The sequence below is a fragment of the Schistocerca americana genome, chromosome 1 (assembly GCF_021461395.2).
Source record: "Schistocerca americana isolate TAMUIC-IGC-003095 chromosome 1, iqSchAmer2.1, whole genome shotgun sequence".
In the NCBI taxonomy this organism is placed as follows: domain Eukaryota; kingdom Metazoa; phylum Arthropoda; class Insecta; order Orthoptera; family Acrididae; genus Schistocerca; species Schistocerca americana.
The window spans coordinates 1,205,298,448-1,205,318,108 of NC_060119.1; the positions used below are offsets into that span (position 1 = coordinate 1,205,298,448).

The 19,661-nt window shown below is 42.0% G+C and overlaps 1 protein-coding gene across 2 annotated transcripts in view; it reads right to left on the bottom strand.

Moving 5' to 3' along the window:
* The window catches only part of LOC124552218, a 229,947-nt gene that overhangs the window by 70,636 nt on the left and 139,650 nt on the right, over positions 1–19,661 (bottom strand). The window lies entirely within an intron of this gene.

The following is a 19,661-nucleotide window of genomic DNA, read 5'->3' on the forward strand; positions in this document are numbered from 1 at the left end:
CAAATTCTCATGAAAACAGGTGCAAGCTACAGGGAAAGGTGGGTGATATACAACATGCGCACGAAGAAAGAGGAAAAACTGGCAAGGGAAACTTCATACCGCACTCCCCTCAGATAGGTGGTAAAATGCCCCAGTTGATATCCCGTCAAAAATTTAACACATAGTAGTCATAAAAACAAGAGGAAGGTGGGAAAGGAAGCAAAATAGAAACAGTGATCATCGACAAACTGCGAGAATCATGCAGTCGTGGTTGTGCGATCACGGTGTTGGACTACAAAGTTCATAAAATTATGAACTTTCCATCCGGTCATTCATATGGCTGTTCTCCTTCTGTACTCTTGCAAACTGTCATTTTATACATTGGTTATATATAGTGATTCACGTGTCAAGGGAAGGTTTACAATCTTTGGCCCGAAAGAAGCATGTTCTTTGAGAATTTTTTCTCGGGATCTGTTATAGATATCAATGTCAAATTGGGTCAAAATATTCACTGATATTTCCTCTACAAACCGGATGTTTTTCAACCGGAAATGTCGAAGAGCAAAGGCGGAAGTGCCGTGGGGACCAAACAAAATTTCGATGTAGACCTCCACGCGCGGTATGTCACAGGTCAGCCGGCTCGTCTGACATAAAAATTGAGTTGACGTTAGCGAAGTATACGAGATTCTTTAGGAGTTGTACATCGTTTAAGTTATTTGGACCATAGTAAACAAAATGGCGGCCATTTTGAAAAAAAAGGGTTTTTAATCGATTTTTCGACTTCGTCGGTCAAGTAAAAATATTTATAGTTGATGGAGAGGAATATAAGTGGTACAACTTCTAGACAATTTAGTTAGAAACAAAGAATCACGCCAATCGGTTCAGTAGAGTTACCATACCGCGCGGTAAAAAAAAAAAAAAAAAAAAAAAAAAAAATCGTCATTTCGATAAAAACGCGTTTGAAGTTTGGACTGCATATAAATGCACTATTATGCAACGAACGTTCAATCTGCTATTCCGGGTCCATAAACTAGTCCTTCCTCTTCCTCGGAGGGGGCGTTCTGCTCGATATGGGCCATCCTGCGCTGCTCCAGAGCCGCTCGTACGACCGGTGACAAGCGGTTTTCGGCCACTTGAATCTGGTGGTCGTCCGAATGCTTGGCGAACTGCGTCGAATAGAATCCCAGGGTGACGTCCATCGTTGTCATGGTCTGCAGAATTTCTGAATACCCTTCGTTGAAGCTGCTCACTGCCAGGGAAGTCGCAATCTCCACAGTCTTCGCACCAGAATGCAAATGCTTGGGGGCAAACTTCCAAACAAACGCGTTCGAACTTTCATTTGAATTTTGTGTGTTGGCTCCCAAGCACCGGTATAATAACTCGTCCCCCGACAGGAAAAACTGGTGCGTGAAAAAGGCCGGTTTCAGGCGGGTGCATTTTCGTGTTCAACCGCGAATAACAAACATTTCCGTTCCATATTTGGAAAAACAGTTTCAGGGGTGGATTCTAAACACTTTGTTGGATCACAAAATGCAATTTAAAAAATCGATTTTTGAACCAAAAGAATATATTACCATCGCAAGTAAATGTGATGAATAGGCAGAGAAAGCCACATGCCTTATAGACTTCTCACAGAAAGGAAAACAAGAAGTGGTACACAGGTGTGAACTACGTTACAACAAGAGTCAGAACCTAAAAAATGGAACAGAAAAATCGTATGTTGTACTTGTGCAGAACAAGTAGGAGGCACGGGGATCCCTCTTTACACCACGCCACAGACACAGATTTGAATACAGCGAACAGACCACGTCAATGACCGGACGGGCAGTTCATAATTTTGTGAAAAAAAAAAATGATTGGGCGAGATTTGCACATGAGCCTCCCCCTCTGCAATCACACACGATGCCGAGTTTGAACAAATTCTCTTGATGTTGCATATCTTGATCTTGGACCGATCGATGTTCCTGTTTAGATTTATCTTCAACTTTCACAGTTCAGTACACCTTCTTCCTATTTTCGTGCTTGATCTGTGTTCAGTTGTTGAGCGCTATCCACTGTGTCACCTTACCTCTAAATCTAAGGGAGGGGGGGGGGGAAGGGGTTACGATGGGGAGTTTCTCGTATAAGGGTGGAATACCACGAACAAAATGCACGAATTGGAAAAAAATATAAGACAGTGATGTAGTCTTTCGCCCCTGCTATTCATTCTATACACTGAAGATGCAATGACGAGAGTAAAAGAAAAGTTCAAGAATGGGATTAAAATTCAAGGTTAAAGGATATCAGTGGTATGAGTTGCTGATAATATTTCTACCTCAGTGGAAATGGAAAAGAACAGCAGGATCTGTTCAGTGTAACGACCAGTCTAAACATCACAATCTATGGACTGAGAGTAAGTCGAAGAAAGAAGGAATTGATGAGCTACATTAACTATTTGTAATTGCGAGTATGGAGAACTAGCTGTAGAATGGAATGACGAAAATGATCATTTGTGCCTCACGGGGCTTTCCCGCTTATCGCCAGCGGTCGGTTTACAATTTGGCTACCCGTGCCCGACTCACGGCCACTCCTAAACTTCCACATGTCATCAACCATGCCTCTACAGCCTGTACTCATGCATCTATTATATATATTCCAGGATAGGTGAGACACTTTACTTGCAAGTCACTTTCTTGATGTCGGTGGATGAATGTTAACTTTTTCGCTAGTTTCATTTCTGCAGATTATCATTAATTTCGATGTTGCAGTGCTTGTGCTATTCCGAATTACAATGCAAAGTATCTTTGGACAGGCACTGCAACATCGGAAATTAACGATGACCTGCAGAAATGAAGTCAACCAGAAACTTAATATCAAAATTGGGAACCATGCCATGAAGCAGACGAAGTGAAGGAATCCTGGTACTTTGTAATCAAAATAATGAACGACAAAGAAAAGAAGATATAAAGAGCAGTCTAGCATTCCAGACCACAAGACTACTGTTATTACCAATTATCGGACGTAATTTGACGAAAATGTTTCAGAGCACAGTGAATAAGCTGTGAGAAAACAAGGAGCCTTTGGTATGTGGTGCTACAGAAGGAAGGTGGACAGCTATGATAATGAGGTTTTCCCAGCAGAATCGACGAACAGAGTAACATTTGAAAAACATTGACAAGAAGAAGGGACATGACTGCAGCACGTGTATCAAGAAATCAAGGATTAACTTCCATGGAACTTTGAGTTGTACAGGGCAAAAACTGTGGAGGAAAGCTGCTTCATCCTAAGACTGAATACTTTTGATGTAATAGGGCTACCCTGAGATTTCGTGGCGGTGCGTATCAAACCAGGCAGAAGACAGGCGGACGAAGAAGAATAACAAAATCGAAGAATAAATAAAGAATAGTAAACACAGTGGTAGGTCAGACTGAGGAACCACAATGTCGAGTTCAGCGTCTTGTAGCTTTCACCGGTGCCCCGAGAGTGAGACATTTATGAAGCAGAGAAATATACTGAGTAATTTCTCTGCCTGCCTACTCTTCGGAAAGGTGAGGGCATGCCAGTGTCTATAATTTTTTTTTTACTATCGAATGACCATTGAAGACGCCGAGGAATTTCTTGAGCTACAAAAGATGGCCTCCTCTAGGAACTGGTCATAGACACATTTCAAACTTATGAATATGCTGCACAGAAAGAAATATAAATTGAAAAATGCTCAAGGACACTACATAAGTCCCCACCTACGAAACAGGACGGAAAAAGGAACTGACGGCTAGTCACGAGCATCCACTGTCATAAGGGCGAATTCAGCTACGTAGTTTTACTTACACTACACTTAACATTGAAATTTATAATTTAGCAACGGTTATTGTTAATTATCACAAGGCGGCAGCCGCACGCTGTCCTGAAGTTCATCTACTTCAAGGTCTTTGGCCCGTCGATGCCCACGTAAAGTCCACAGCGGTAGAATATGAGTCTGTCATGGTAATTTATTAATCTTAAAATTAATTTTCCTCCTCGTCATAAAACAACACAGAGGTAATAATGAAACTATGTCCCGTTCTATGGGCTTTAGGGCTGGCACCTCCAACTACACTATGTTGTTGTTGTTGTGGTCTTCAGTCCTGAGACTGGTTTGATGCAGCTCTCCATGCTACCCCATCCTGTGCAAGCTTCTTCATCTCCCAGTACCTACTGCGACCTACATCCTTCTGAATGTGTTTAGTGTATTCATCTCTTGGTCTCCCTCTACGATTTTTTCACTCCACGCTACCCTCCAATACTAAATTGGTGATCCCTTGATGCCTCAGAATATGCCCCACCAACCGATCCCTTCTCCTAGTCAAGTTGTGCCACAAATTTCGCTTCCCTCCAAATCTATTCAATACCTCCTCATCAGTTATGTGATCTACCCATCTAATCTTCAGCATTCTTCTGTAGCACCACATTTCGAAAGCTTGTATTCTCTTCTTATCTAAACTATTTACCGTCCACGTTTCACTTCCATATATGGCTACACTCTATACAAATACTTTCAGAAACGACATCCTGACACTTAAATCTAAACACGATAACAACAAATGTCTCTTCTTCAGAAACGCTTTCCTTGCCATTGACAGTTCACATTTTATATCCTCTCTACTTCGACCATCATCAGTTACTTTGCTCCCCAAATAGCAAAACTCATTTACTACTTTAAGCCTCTCATTTCCTAATCTAATTCCTGAAGCATCACCCGATTTAGTTCGACTACATTCCATTATCCTCGTTTTGCTTCTGTTGATGTCCATCTTATATCCTCCTTTCAAGAGACTGTCCATTCCGTTCAGCTGCTCTTCCAGGTCCTTTGCTGTCTCCGACAGAATTACAGTGTCATCGGCAAACATCAAAGTTTTTATTTCTTCTCCCTGGATTTTAATTCCTAGACTACATCTGCAATAAATTTCGGTGCTACATTACAGCATCCTGTAATACCACGTGTTCAGGTGGATGCCGGGTGAACGTAGTTTTTTTTTATATACGTTGAAAGGACTGTTCCTTACCTCAAGGCCGTCAGTTTCCAGTGCATGTGCATGGACTCTGGCCAAAGATAACAATTCTTACGTTTGTCATAGTGGAACGTTCATTTAAATTTGCATGGCAGCCATTCGATGCGGAAAGACGCTAGTCAAGCCCAAAGAACTCTGTCCTTTAGATCCATGGTGGTGTGAGTAGCTTTTTTAGTAACATTTGTATCGGTAACAGATTGTTCGCTGCCCACTATGATCGTCTCCGATAGAGTATCATACTTGAATGCTCAAATAAGGTCATTAACACTATGCCGTCCGGCGAACCCACAGTAGTGTCGCGCGCGAAATAGCGGTCAACGGCCGGCTACACTACAGTGGTGTTGTGTGCATTTCATCGCTCAGTGTCCAGTGACAGCACTTCAGTATCTTTTGCATTCTGTTGGTGTTTTCTTTAGGTAACAAGAAGTTACACACGTCAACAAGTGTTTTGTTTTTATAGGTACTTGTGGCCTTCCTTCATGGCGGACGAGAGAGACCATAGGATTATTTACGATGAACGTGTGGACGTCTTGTCTGACTTTCCGGAGGACTTGGCCGATTGGGAAGAAGACATTGGATATCAAAAAAATGAAAGAGAAGCAGAATCGTAGGAAGATAGTGTAATACGTCCAAGAAGAATTCGGCGAACGCTAGGGTTGCCAACTGATTCGGCTGAATCAGACGAAGGAGACAGTTGCACAGTAGTCAGACTTTGATTTACTGAGGACAAATAATAAATTTGAAGGATCCCCAGGTCTTAACATATTTCCCAAAGATACACAGAGCGTCGAGGATATCGTAGAATTATATAATTGGAACGATCTATTTAAATATATTAGCAACGAAACCAACAAGTACTACAGTCATAACTGCGATATAAGGAAACTGGATTTAAAAAATGCCGAATTCGTCAGCGTTAAGGCACCCGAACTTAGAAAATGGTTTGGGCTTCCTATCCTTATGGGAATTGTAAAAAAAAGTAAGGATCGATGATTATTGGTCATCGAATCCGGTGACAGACACACCGATATTTTGCAAAACGATGTCTGGCAACCGATTCAGACAAATATCATAATTTTTACATTTTTCCTACAGCAGCAATAAACCGGATAACGCCGACTGGCTTGTCAAAGTGCAATTCGTAACTGATTATTTTTCCAGAAAGTTTAAAGAAACGTTTAATATAAGTCAAAACACCTCAACTGATGAAGGAATGATACCGTGGCGTGGACGGTTGAATTTTAAAGTTTAAAATCCGTCGAAAATTAAAAAATACGGCATACTCATTCTGATGCTGTGTGATTCGAGTACGACATACATTTCCTCATTCAAGCTATATTCCGGCGCTGGACATTCTTTAGCAAAATGATTGACGGAACTATTGACACCTTCTGATGGAAAGTGGCATCACCTCTGCATGGATAATCATTATAAGAGTGTAGAACGTGCAGAGAAATTACTTGAAAAGAAAATTCGAGTTTGTGGAACGATATGGCAAAATAGAGGATTTCTGGAAAATTTAAGCTCGTAAAGGTCAATGCGTAAGAAAAATGTGTAAGTAGGTTGTTTAGGTTTTTATATTGGTAACGCCACGTAGCACACTGTATGAAAATCACTGGCTGTGCTGTGTGCAGTCTGTGGCTGGTTTGCATTGTTGTTTGCTATTGTAGTGTTGGGCTGTTGGCTGTTAATAGCGCGTAGCGTTGCGCAGTTGGAGGTGAGCCGCTAGCAGTGGTGGATGTGGTTCCGTGAGATGGCGGATTTTTGAGAGCGGACGATCTGGACGTGTCTCCATCAGAAACAGTACATTTGTAAGAATGGATGTCATGAACTGCTATATGTATTATGACTTTTGAACACTATTAAGGTAAATACATTGTTTGTTCTCTATCTAAATCTTTCATTTGCTAACTGTGCCTATCAGTAGTTAGTGCCTTCAGTAGTTCGAATCCTTTATTTAACTGGCAGTAGTGGCGCTGGCTGTATTGCAGTAGTTCGAGTAACGAAGTTTTTTGTGAGGTAAGTGATTTGTGAAAGGTATAGGTTAATGTTAGTCGGGGCCATTCTTTTGTAGGCATTTTTGAAAGTCAGGTTGCGTTGCGCTTAAAATATTGTGTGTCAGTTTAGAGTTGATCAGAATAGGTAAAGAGCGAAATGTCTGAGTACCTTCAGTTTTGGTCAGCTGTTTGAAAATCAAATAACGTAAGGGATTTACCAGCACAGTAATTCACTAATTTTTCTAAGGGGACGTTTCAAGTGTTATCAACGGAAAGGTGACAAGCGGCCGGCGACAAGCCTTATAATCCGAATTAGCGCTGCCGGCGCCAAGCGAATAAATTTGTAAGAGACGTGCGGAAGGCAAAGTGTTAAGAGGACTTTGAGCTGGCTGCTGTGGCCGAGCGGTTCTAGGCACGTCAGTCTGGAACCACGCTGCTGCTACAGTCGCAGGTTCGAATCCTGCCTCGGGCATGAATGTGTGTGATGTCCTTAGGTTAGTTATGTTTTAATTAGTTCTAAGTCTAGGAGACTGATGACCTCAGATGTTAAATCATATAGTGCTTAGAGCCATTTGAACCATTTATTAAGATGACTTTACTTTTTGAGAATATTGATAGTGTAGGTTATATGAGTGTTGACAGGATATGAAGATTTTTCAATGTTGTCCTACGACTGAGGTCTCTTCGACACAATTTTTTTGCAATGTCGCAAACTTATTTGTGAGAATTACCTTTCGCAACAGCATACCGTAATATATTTTGGACAAATTTTATTCAAGTTTTTGTAATGTTTTGAATTATATGTACGTATGCTACTTGACTACAGAAACTGTATTTTTGTCTCGTTCCATGTAGCGGGTAATTGTGGGGAGAACGTATGACGCCATTCAAGACATGCTTCGTTATCTAATATCTGGTCACTAGCCGTAAGGTGCCGAAGGCCATGTTGCCTCAGAGCAATGATCACATATTTTTTCCTTTTTTTACTTGAGTCTTTTAACGTGATTCGCAACTTTGTGTTAATGGAACTCAATAGCGTGGAGTTCAGTTGATCTGAAACGTTCGTTCACTTTAATATACAAAGCTTATGATAGCGTTAAATGTTTGTTGAAAATTGAAAGTTGGAGAAATATTTGCTCTGGAGTTGAATATACTGAATTTTATGGAAGAGATGCAAATATGTATGAAGGACGTATTAAAATATTTATGGTACGCTGCAGCATGGAGAGGTGAATTATTTAAGACTATGAATTTTATTTTGAGAGAAAATCATTTGATTTGTTATATTTGAACCTAAAGAGAATACCGTTAGGCAGTAAATAATCAGTAGGACGCAGAAAGGATCTAATTTTTACAGTCACATCAGAAATCTTCTCTGGGGTGACACAATGCCATGAAAAGCAAAAGCAATCATGCACTGCACTTATTGCGTACCAATTATAACATATGGTTTAGAAACTTCTACCCTACTAAACAAAGACCTCAGCTGAATCCAGGCAACAGAAATGATACTCATTAAAACTATGAACCAAACAACTAGAAAGGACAGAATCACGAATGAGGTGAATAGAAAACTAGCAGGTATCGAGGTTCCTCTTACCAGTGTCGTAAAGGAACGTAGGCTTCAGTGTTATGGGCACATAATGAGAATGAACAGCCAAAGACCTGCGAAAAGGTACAGCAACCTGAACCTCGTACAAAGAAGACCACGGGAAAGACCAAGAAATGGGACTGTAAGGTCAGATGTGGAGGAGAAAGGACACAAATGAGAAACTGTCTTGGAACAGAAGGTGTACGAAGACAGAAGCAGCTGGCGAGCGGTTGTACTCCACACCCGGGAAACTGGAGTTGCAAAACGATATTGATGATGATGTTTGAACCGTGTATAAAACATCTTCGCCAGTCAACGACAACGTAACTGTGTTGTTGATAACCAATTTATTAAAAATACTGCGTCATTACTGCATGACGTTTCCTCTTATCTTTCACTACTCACGGTGTACAAAGCCGAGAATGAAAGTCTAAAAATGAAAATTAATACTACTAGGCAAAGCAGAATTTTTGGCAAGCAGCAGAGAATACAAAACTGGCTGAAATTCTTTGCCGTCTGTATTATTCCACTGTGTTCAACAAACTTGGAGGATATAAGTTGTAATAAGAAATAACTACGACATGAAACCGCATCTTATAAGTACAGGAAAAGTCTGGCCATCATGATACATACAGGGCTATTACAAATGATTGAAGCGATTTCATAAACTCACTGTAGCTCCATTCATTGACATATGGTCACGACACACTACAGATACGTAGAAAAACTCATAAAGTTTTGTTCGGCTGAAGCCGCACTTCAGGTTTCTGCCGCCAGAGCGCTCGAGAGCGCAGTGAGACAAAATGGCGACAGGAGCCGAGAAAGTGTATGTCGTGCTTGAAATGCACTCACATCAGTCAGTCATAACAGTGCAACGACACTTCAGGACGAAGTTCAACAAAGATCCACCAACTGCTAACTCCATTCGGCGACGGTATGCGCAGTTTAAAGCTTCTGGATGCCTCTGTGAGGGGAAATCAACGGGTCGGCCAGCAGTGAGCGAAGAAAGGGTTGAACGCGTGCGGGCAAGTTTCACGCGTAGCCCGCGGAAGTCGACGAATAAAGCAAGCTGGGAGCTAAAAGTACCATAGGATGGTGCTCCACCGCACTTCCATCATGATGTTCGGCATTTCTTAAACAGGAGATTGGAAAACCAATGGATCGGTCGTGGTGGAGATCATGATCAGCAATTCATGTCATGGCCTCCACGCTCTCCAGACTTAACCCCATGCGATTTCTTTCTGTGGGGTTATGTGAAAGATTCAGTGTTTAAACCTCCTCTACCAAGAAACGTGCCAGAACTGCGAGCTCGCATCAACGATGTTTTCGAACTCATTGATGGGGACGTGCTGCGCCGAGTGTGGGAGGAACTTGATTATCGGCTTGATGTCTGCGGATCACTAAAGGAGCACATATCGACCATTTGTGAATGCCTAAAAAAACTTTTTGAGTTTTTGTATGTGTGTGCAAAGCATTGTGAAAATATCTCAAATAATAAAGTTATTGTAGAGCTGTGAAATCGCTTCAATCATTTGTAATAACCCTGTACGTGTTGTGGTAAAAGGGCTTGAATTTGTAGTGATGTCCGAAACGTATCTTTGTCGATGAAAAATTAAAGTACCATTAAATAGGCAAGGTACAGTCATTCGTTTAGTGTGTTAACTACACTGCTGAGGATCAAAGAAATGGATTACATGTGTATTGAAGGTGGGGAGGGGCAGAAACAAAGGGAAAGGGAGAGAATTACTGATGTCAGTGTTTCTAGACATTACATGGAATGAGCGGCGGCGAGTAAAAAGGTGTACCACAGCGAGATTCGAACCCGGGATCTCCTGCTTACTCGGCAGGTGCGTTAACCACTGTGCCATCCGGTAGACTGTTACCGTATCAAATGGTTCGAATGGCTCTGACCACTATGGGACTCAACAGCTGTGGTCATCAGTCCCCTAGAACTTAGAACTACTTAAACCTAACTAACCTAAGGACATCACACAACGCCCAGTCATCCCGAGGCAGAGAAAATCCCTAACCCCGCCGGGAATCGAACCCGGGAATCCGGGCGTGGGAAGCGAGAACGCTACCGCATGACCACGAGCTGCGGACTGTTACCGTATCCACAAGTACTATCTCAGCATGCCTCAGGGTCGACCCATACCCCCACCGACCGCAACGTATCAGCAGTACTTGTCCATTCCTCCATGCACGCTACTCTTGAGACTACCACAGAGGTCGGACGCAGTTGTGCATCCGCAATGAAGAAGGTGGATCCGTTGGCCCTCTAGGCGAATCAATTTCGTGAATGCGTGGTGCCTGTTCTTTCGGACATGTCCGACAGAATACACACCGTGCATTCATATTAAAAAATGCATGTCCGTGTAACAGTGGACAGGACACCAGCTTCTGTAGTCATTGCTGCCCGCTATTAGAACACGGTTTTCATTCGCAAGGGGGCTGGAATAGTGGAGCTGTTGTAACAGGGGAGGGGGGTGGAGGGCACAGTAAAGCCAACGAGCTTTTGCAGCGGGCCGCTTCCGGATCGACGGAATCCGCCGAAGGCCGAACGGGTGCTTAATTGCATTCCGGGCGGTTTAAAATATGCGCATACATTGCGGCGGGCAGGCGATGCGTCGCAGCGAATACCGCAACGTGTGGTCGGGGGGCGCGCGGGCGCACGCCTGTCGAATTCCGTTCCTCCGGGCGGAGCAGTGCGGTCGCAGGGTGTGTCTACGACGACGGCGCTGGCCTGAGGGCGCGCGGATTAAGAGGACAGGCGCCGACAAAAAAAGAATCGAGGGGATTCTGTACAGGCCGAGGCATTGGCCAAGTACAGCTGACATGAGGTGCCGCTCCTGGGTTCTGTTCTAAGGATGAGGGGAGAGGGGAAGAAGGGATGGAAATTCGTTACTGTGGAACACACAATGTATAATACTTGCCATGTTTCACTCCATAATTTTTTTCTCTTTTCTGTCATATGATCCACACATACTGCTTGTAAACATCGCTGTGTAATTCTGGCCGGCCGCTGTGACCGAATGGTTCTAGGCGCTTCAGTCTGGAACCACGCTGCTGCTACGATCGCAGGTTAGAATCCTCCTTTGGGCATGGATGTGTGGGATGTCCGCAGGTTAGATAGGTTTAAGTAGTTCTAAGTCTAGGGGTCTGATGACCTCAGATGTTAAGTTCGGTTTAAATGGCTCTGAGCACTATGGCACTCAACTGCTGAGGTCATAAGTCCCCTAGAACTAGTGCCTAGTGCCTAGAACCGCTCGGTCACTATGGCCGGCAGATGTTAAGTCCCATAGTGCTTAGAGCTATTTGAATCTTTTTGTGTAATTCTGATTTGACCACTAGGTGCCACAAGAGTCGAACCTGCCACTATAAAGGGATGCGGAGACTACTGTGTTGTGAGTGGAAAAGCACTAATACAATAACTGATAGGCCAGGAAACATATACTGAGGCACAGTCGAGTATTACTGAACAATCGTATGAAACCAGCAGAATAAATTATTATTGAGTTCTAAAGGGCTACCAGTAGTACAGGTAACACAGCGACTGGCCGTAGAGGTTTAAAAGGAGGAGAAGGTGGAGATAAGTGTTTAACTTCCCATCGACAACGACCTCATTAGAGACGGTGCACAAGCTCGGATTATAGAAGGATGGGAAAGGATGCCGGCCCTACCCGTTCAAAGGAACCATCCCGGCATTTGCCTGAAGCGATTTAGGAAAATGACGGGAAACCCAAATGAGGATGGTCGGACGCAGGTTTGAACCGTCGTCCCTCCGAATGCGAATCCAATGTGCGAACCACTGAGCTACCTCTCTCGAACTACAGTCTTAAAAGCACTGGGGTACAGTGGTCGAGAAGCTCTTCATATGCTACAAATTTCTGTAGTTATTGACAGAGGGAAGACAGCGCACGGAGCATAGCGAGTAGTCAGTCGGCTTTCGGTGTACTGCGAGGACGTTCGGTGCCGACATTCCGGCGCTTGGGTCTGGCGGCGAGCGGAACTGGAGTGCGGAATCAGTCACCGGTCAACATAGGTTCTGTTTAAAAGTAGAGTCTATTTCGAATCCAGAGGAGAGCGCGGGGAAATTTAACCTGGCGTGCATGTTGACAGCGTGTTCCTGGACTAACTTTAAATGGTCAGCTGTTTTGTGGTGACACTTTTGGATGTGATTGTTCCGTGCAGCCGCTTTGATTTTCGATAGTCATTCCTTAAACCACTTGGACATGCGTCCGGGGAACTTGGTATTGCAAGTCCACGTAACTGCACGGTGCCACGGTTCCATTGCATTTATCTTGAATTACAACTGTGGCCGATATTCGGAGCTTCTTTTAATGGCAACTATAATAGTAACAACTTTGCACCGTCAAACGGTGCTTTGGTATCTAGGGTTGTGTGCGGATTATCTGGCCATTATCACCTTGAGCTAGTTGTGGCTTATAAATTTATCAAGTGATATTTCACGTCACTGGAGATTGTTTAATGAACTATTGCTTTTTATTTATGGATTCTTCCGTCGCTTCTTGATAGAACAATTCCATATTGAGGGTTGAATCACGCTTAGGCGGTTTTTTTTCTACTGATTTTTATTTGTATGACCTAGTTTCCGGCTTACTAGGCAATCTTCAGACAAGTACTGGCTATTGTTTACAAGAAGCTTGTGTTCTTACGAACCAAATATTCTGAACTAAGATACAACGCTCTTACATACGATCATTAGTTGTGGTATTTTCTTTGGAATTGTCAAACGGGTCTTTTGACTATTTGTTCTGTAAAACTGTTCTTTAACATAATAAGCCACATTTGAATAAACAAATTCACACCCCAATATAATGTAATATCCCTTACGTATTTACGTTTCTAACTGTAACTTAACTGTAACAATGTGTATATGTATAGATTAATGCACAATTTCTTTAATAGCAAAATGTAAAACTTAAAGAATAAATCGCTATTGTACAACCAACAATTAGAGTCCAGTGCAACTGTTCACAACAAACACCAAAAAATTGTAATTTTGTAGTAATGTGTATTCTAAATAATTCCAATTGTTGTCATACATGGTACTGACAAACCATAAAATGTGATGTTATATACTACGAAAATTCCTAATTTCTTACCCACGCCGTGCTTCTCCTAAAACTACGAGTATTATTTAGTTTATACGAGATATTCAGACGACTGGCGGTAATAGTATAATCAGCTTCTGGAGAAACATTTTCTAAGATGAAATATTCTAAATTCACGATTCACTAAAAACATGTGCCCTTAAATTTCGATCTCGTTAACGGATTAACGTAAATTATATGAAAACCCTCATTCTCCTCTTTCAAACAAACTCTTTACATTTTCCGAAAAGCTGATATTTCAAAAGTTATTGTTACTGCAAATACCTGTATTCCAGACTACTCGAATTTTGAAACGAAATCCATTAAAAATTCAAATGGCGCATTTTTGTAGCCTGTATTTTCGCTTTTTTCCAAAAATATAGATTATATTTTTGGCAAAATAATGAGTTAGTTATCAAAATATTCCAGACAGAAAATTTAATTTTTCAGAATTCCCAATGTACATTAAAAATTACCTTATAAAGTAGTACCTACCATTTTCCCATTTTCGATTAAACACTTTATAGTTAAACCAAACTACTTCATCATTTTATGCATACACTTTTTTCCTAATTTTCCCCGTCTTATACGTTTTCGTTGAAGATGTAATTGCGGTATTTTTTTTATGGCGTCACTTACAGTCACATAGTTTTTCTGTAGGGAGTATTCGGCATGTAAATCTGCTGTGCGTGTATTTACGCTTTCTGATATTTTTGAAATACTGTCACCTGCCATGTACGGCACTGCTGTCAAAGTGAAGCTCTCTGGCAGATGTTATTAGTGGCAGAAATATACGAACCAGAAGTGCCATTGCTTGTAACTTGTAAATTATCTGTCTCTTCATGATATTTGTGTACGTTGGAATATACATTACTGGCCATTAAAATTGCTACACCACGAAGATGACGTGCTACAGACGCGAAATTTAACCGACAGGAAGAAGATACTGTGATATGCAAATGGTTAGCTTTTCAGAGCATTCACATAAGGTTGGCGCCGGTGGCGACACCTACAACGTGCTGACATGAGGAAAGTTTCAAACCGATTTCTCACACACAAACAGCAGTTGACCGGCGTTGCCTGGTGAAACGTTGTTGTGATGCCTCGTGTAAGGTGGAGAAATGCGTACCATCACGTTTCTGACTTGGATAAAGGTCGGATTGTAGCCTATCGCGATTGCGGTTTATCGTATCGCAACATTGCTGCTCGCGTTGGTCCAGATCCAATGACTGTTAGCAGAATATGGAATCGGTGGGTTCAGGAGCGTAATACGTAACGCCGTGCTAGATCCCAACGGCCTCGTATCACTAGCAGTCGAGATGACAGGCATCTTATCCGCATGACTGTAACGGATAGTGCAGCCACGTCTCGATCCCTGACTCAACAGATGGGGACGTTTGCAAAACAACAATCATCTGCACGAACAGTTCGACGAAGTTTGCAGCAGCATGGACTATCAGTTCGGAGACCATGGTTGCGGTTACCTGATGTCTCTACTTTCTGTGTCTGCCGTAGTTTTCGAACACTCATCTTCTGAAACCCCCAGAAGCACATATGAGTAACAGACAATTTTATGGAATCCGCTAAAGCCATCCTCACACGACACGTGTTTCTTATCGCGAAGCGCGCCAGATGTTGTGTCCATCATGGCTGCTGCACACTCTGAAACGACTTGCTACTTCTCACGGAAGGCGCTCCTTTTCGTTATTTGCGACTGCAGTGCTCTCCAGCGGCAGTTTTCAACAACAGAGAAATGTGTCAAAACAAGTTATTGCTGAATATCTACAAATGTGCAAACGTTTATCACGAGATACAAATCAACTGTGGCATTTGACAAACACATAAAACGCACCCAAAACAATATTGGAAAATGCAGTTTTAATGCTATAATGGGCTAATACTGGACTAACAGTCCGCTGACAACAAAACTGCGTTGGTTCAAGGTAGTCAGATTAGAGATTAGATTAGATTAGATTAATTCTAGTTCCATGGATCATGAATACGATATTTCGTAATGATGTGGAACGAGTCGAATTTTCCAATACATGACATAATTAGGTTAATTTAACAACATACTTAAGTTAATAAAACAATTTTTTTGTGTTTTTTGTTTTTCTTTATTTTTTATTTTTATTTTTTTTATTTTTTTATTATTTTTTTTAATATTTTTATTTTTTTTCTTTTTTTTCTTAATTTACATCTAAAAATTCCTCTATGGAGTAGAAGGAGTTGTCATTCAGAAATTCTTTTAATTTCTTCTTAAATACTTGTTGGTTATCTGTCAGACTTTTGATACTATTTGGTAAGTGACCAAAGACTTTAGTGCCAGTATAATTCACCCCTTTCTGTGCCAAAGTTAGATTTATTCTTGAATAGTGAAGATCGTCCTTTCTCCTAGTATTGTAGTTATGCATACTGCTATTACTTTTGAATTGAGTTTGGTTGTTAATAACAAATTTCATAAGAGAGTATATATACTGAGAAGCTACTGTGAATATCCCTAGATCCTTAAATAAATGTCTGCAGGATGATCTTGGGTGGACTCCAGCTATTATTCTGATTACACGCTTTTGTGCAATAAATACTTTATTCCTCAGTGATGAATTACCCCAAAATATGATGCCATATGAAAGCAATGAGTGAAAATAGGCATAGTAAGCTAATTTACTAAGATGTTTATCACCAAAATTTGCAATTACCCTTATTGCATAAGTAGCTGAACTCAAACGTTTCAGCAGATCATCAATGTGTTTCTTCCAATTTAATCTCTCATCAATGGACACACCTAAAAATTTGGAATATTCTACCTTAGCTATATCCTTCTGATTAAGGTCTATATTTATTAATGGCGTCATACCATTCACTGTACGGAACTGTATGTACTGTGTCTTATCAAAATTCAGTGAGAGTCCGTTTACAAGGAACCACTTAGTAATTTTCCGAAAGACAGTATTGACAATTTCATCAGTTAATTCTTATTTCTCAGGTGTGATTACTATACTTGTATCATCTGCGAAGAGAACTAACTTTGCCTCTTCATGAATATAGAATGGCAAGTCATTAATATATAATAAGAACAACAAAGGACCCAAGACTGACCCTTGTGGAACCCCATTCTTGATAGTTCCCCAGTTTGAGGAATGTACTGATCTTTGCATGTTACGAGAACTACTTATTTCAAATTTCTGCACTCTTCCAGTTAGGTACGAATTAAACCATTTGTGCACTGTCCCACTCATGCCACAATACTTGAGCTTGTCTAGCAGAATTTCATGATTTACACAATCAAAAGCCTTTGAGAGATCACAAAAAATCGCAATGGGTGGTGTTCGGTTATTCAGATCATTCAAAATTTGACTGGTGAAAGCATATATGGCATTTTCTGTTGAAAAACCTTTCTGGAAACCAAACTGACATTTTGTTAGTACTTCATTTTTACAGATATGTGAAGCTACTCTTGAATACATTACTTTCTCAAAAATTTTGGATAAAGCTGTTAGAAGGGAGACTGGATGGTAATTGTTGACATCAGATCTATCCCCCTTTTTATGCAAAGGTATAACAATAGCATATTTCAGTCTATCAGGGAAAATGCCCTGTTCCAGAGAGCTATTACACAGGTGGCTGAGAATCTTACTTATCTGTTGAGAACAAGCTTTTAGTATTTTGCTGGAAATGCCATCAATTCCATGTGAGTTTTTGCTTTTAAGCAAGTTTATTATTTTCCTACTTTCAGAGGGAGAAGCGGGTGAGATTTCAATTGTATCAAATTGCATAGGTATGGCCTCTTCCATTAACAGCCTAGCATCTTCTAATGAACACCTGGATCCTACTATATCCACAACATTTAGAAAATGATTATTAAAAATATTTTCAACTTCTGACTTTTTGTTCGTAAAGTTTTCATTCAATTTGATGGTAATACTGTCTTCCTCTGCTCTTGGTTGACCTGTTTCTCTTTTAATAATATTCCAAATCGTTTTAATTTTATTATCAGAGTTGCTGATTTCAGACATGATACACATACTCCTGGATTTTTTAATTGCTTTTCTTAATATAACACAGTAGTTTTTATAATTTTTGATAGTTTCTGGGTCACTACTCTTTCTTGCTGTCAGATACATTTCCCTTTTCCGGTTACAAGATATTTTTATACCCTTAGTAAGCCATGGTTTGTTACAAGGTTTCTTACGACTATATTTAACTACACTCCTGGAAATTGAAATAAGAACACCGTGAATTCATTGTCCCAGGAAGGGGAAACTTTATTGACACATTCCTGGGGTCAGATACATCACATGATCACACTGACAGAACCACAGGCACATAGACACAGGCAACAGAGCATGCACAATGTCGGCACTAGTACAGTGTATATCCACCTTTCGCAGCAATGCAGGCTGCTATTCTCCCATGGAGACGATCGTAGAGATGCTGGATGTAGTCCTGTGGAACGGCTTGCCATGCCATTTCCACCTGGCGCCTCAGTTGGACCAGCGTTCGTGCTGGACGTGCAGACCGCGTGAGACGACGCTTCATCCAGTCCCAAACATGCTCAATGGGGGACAGATCCGGAGATCTTACTGCCCAGGGTAGTTGACTTACACCTTCTAGAGCACGTTGGGTGGCACGGGATACATGCGGACGTGCATTGTCCTGTTGGAACAGCAAGTTCCCTTGCCGGTCTAGGAATGGTAGAACGATGGGTTCGATGACGGTTTGGATGTACCGTGCACTATTCAGTGTCCCCTCGACGATCACCAGTGGTGTACGGCCAGTGTAGGAGATCGCTCCCCACACCATGATGCCGGGTGTTGGCCCTGTGTGCCTCGGTCGTATGCAGTCCTGATTGTGGCGCTCACCTGCACGGCGCCAAACACGCATACGACCATCATTGGCACCAAGGCAGAAGCGACTCTCATCGCTGAAGACGACACGTCTCCATTCGTCCCTCCATTCACGCCTGTCGCGACAACACTGGAGGCGGGCTGCACGATGTTGGGGCGTGAGCGGAAGACGGCCTAACGGTGTGCGGGACCGTAGCCCAGCTTCATGGAGACGGTTGCGAATGGTCCTCGACGATACCCCAGGAGCAACAGTGTCCCTAATTTGCTGGGAAGTGGCGGTGCGGTCCCCTACGGCACTGCGTAGGATCCTACGGTCTTGGCGTGCATCCGTGCGTCGCTGCGGTCCGGTCCCAGGTCGACGGGCACGTGCACCTTCCGCCGACCACTGGCGACAACATCGATGTACTGTGGAGACCTCACGCCCCACGTGTTGAGCAATTCGGCGGTACGTCCACCCGGCCTCCCGCATGCCCACTATACGCCCTCGCTCAAAGTCCGTCAACTGCACATACGGTTCACGTCCATGCTGTCGCGGCATGCTACCAGTGTTAAAGACTGCGATGGAGCTCCGTATGCCACGGCAAACTGGCTGACACTGACGGCGGCGGTGCACAAATGCTGCGCAGCTTTTTCCCTGAAATTTGCAATTGTTAAATCGTTGACTGAACGTACTACTTTGGAGGACTGTTTAGTATTGCTGAATGGAGCTATGTCATATATTGTAACTAGCTGTGCACCATGATCAGAAAGACCATTCTCAACAGGCTGAGCATTTATCTGGTTAAACTTATCTTGGTCTATAAAGAAGTTATCTATCAGTGAGCTGCTATCCTTTACCACCCGAGTAGGAAAATCAATAATGGGTGTCAAATTGAAAGAACCGAGTAATACTTCAAGGTCATTTTTCCTATTACCCTCTTTCAGAGAATCTACATTGAAGTCCCCACAAATAATAATTTGCTTCCCCCTGTCTGACTGATAGCACAACAAGGAGTCCAAATTTTTCAGAAATAGATGAAAATTTCCTGATGGGGACCTATATACAGTTACAATTATAAATGTGCCTTTATTTAATTTAAGCTCACAGGCACATGCTTCTATATGTT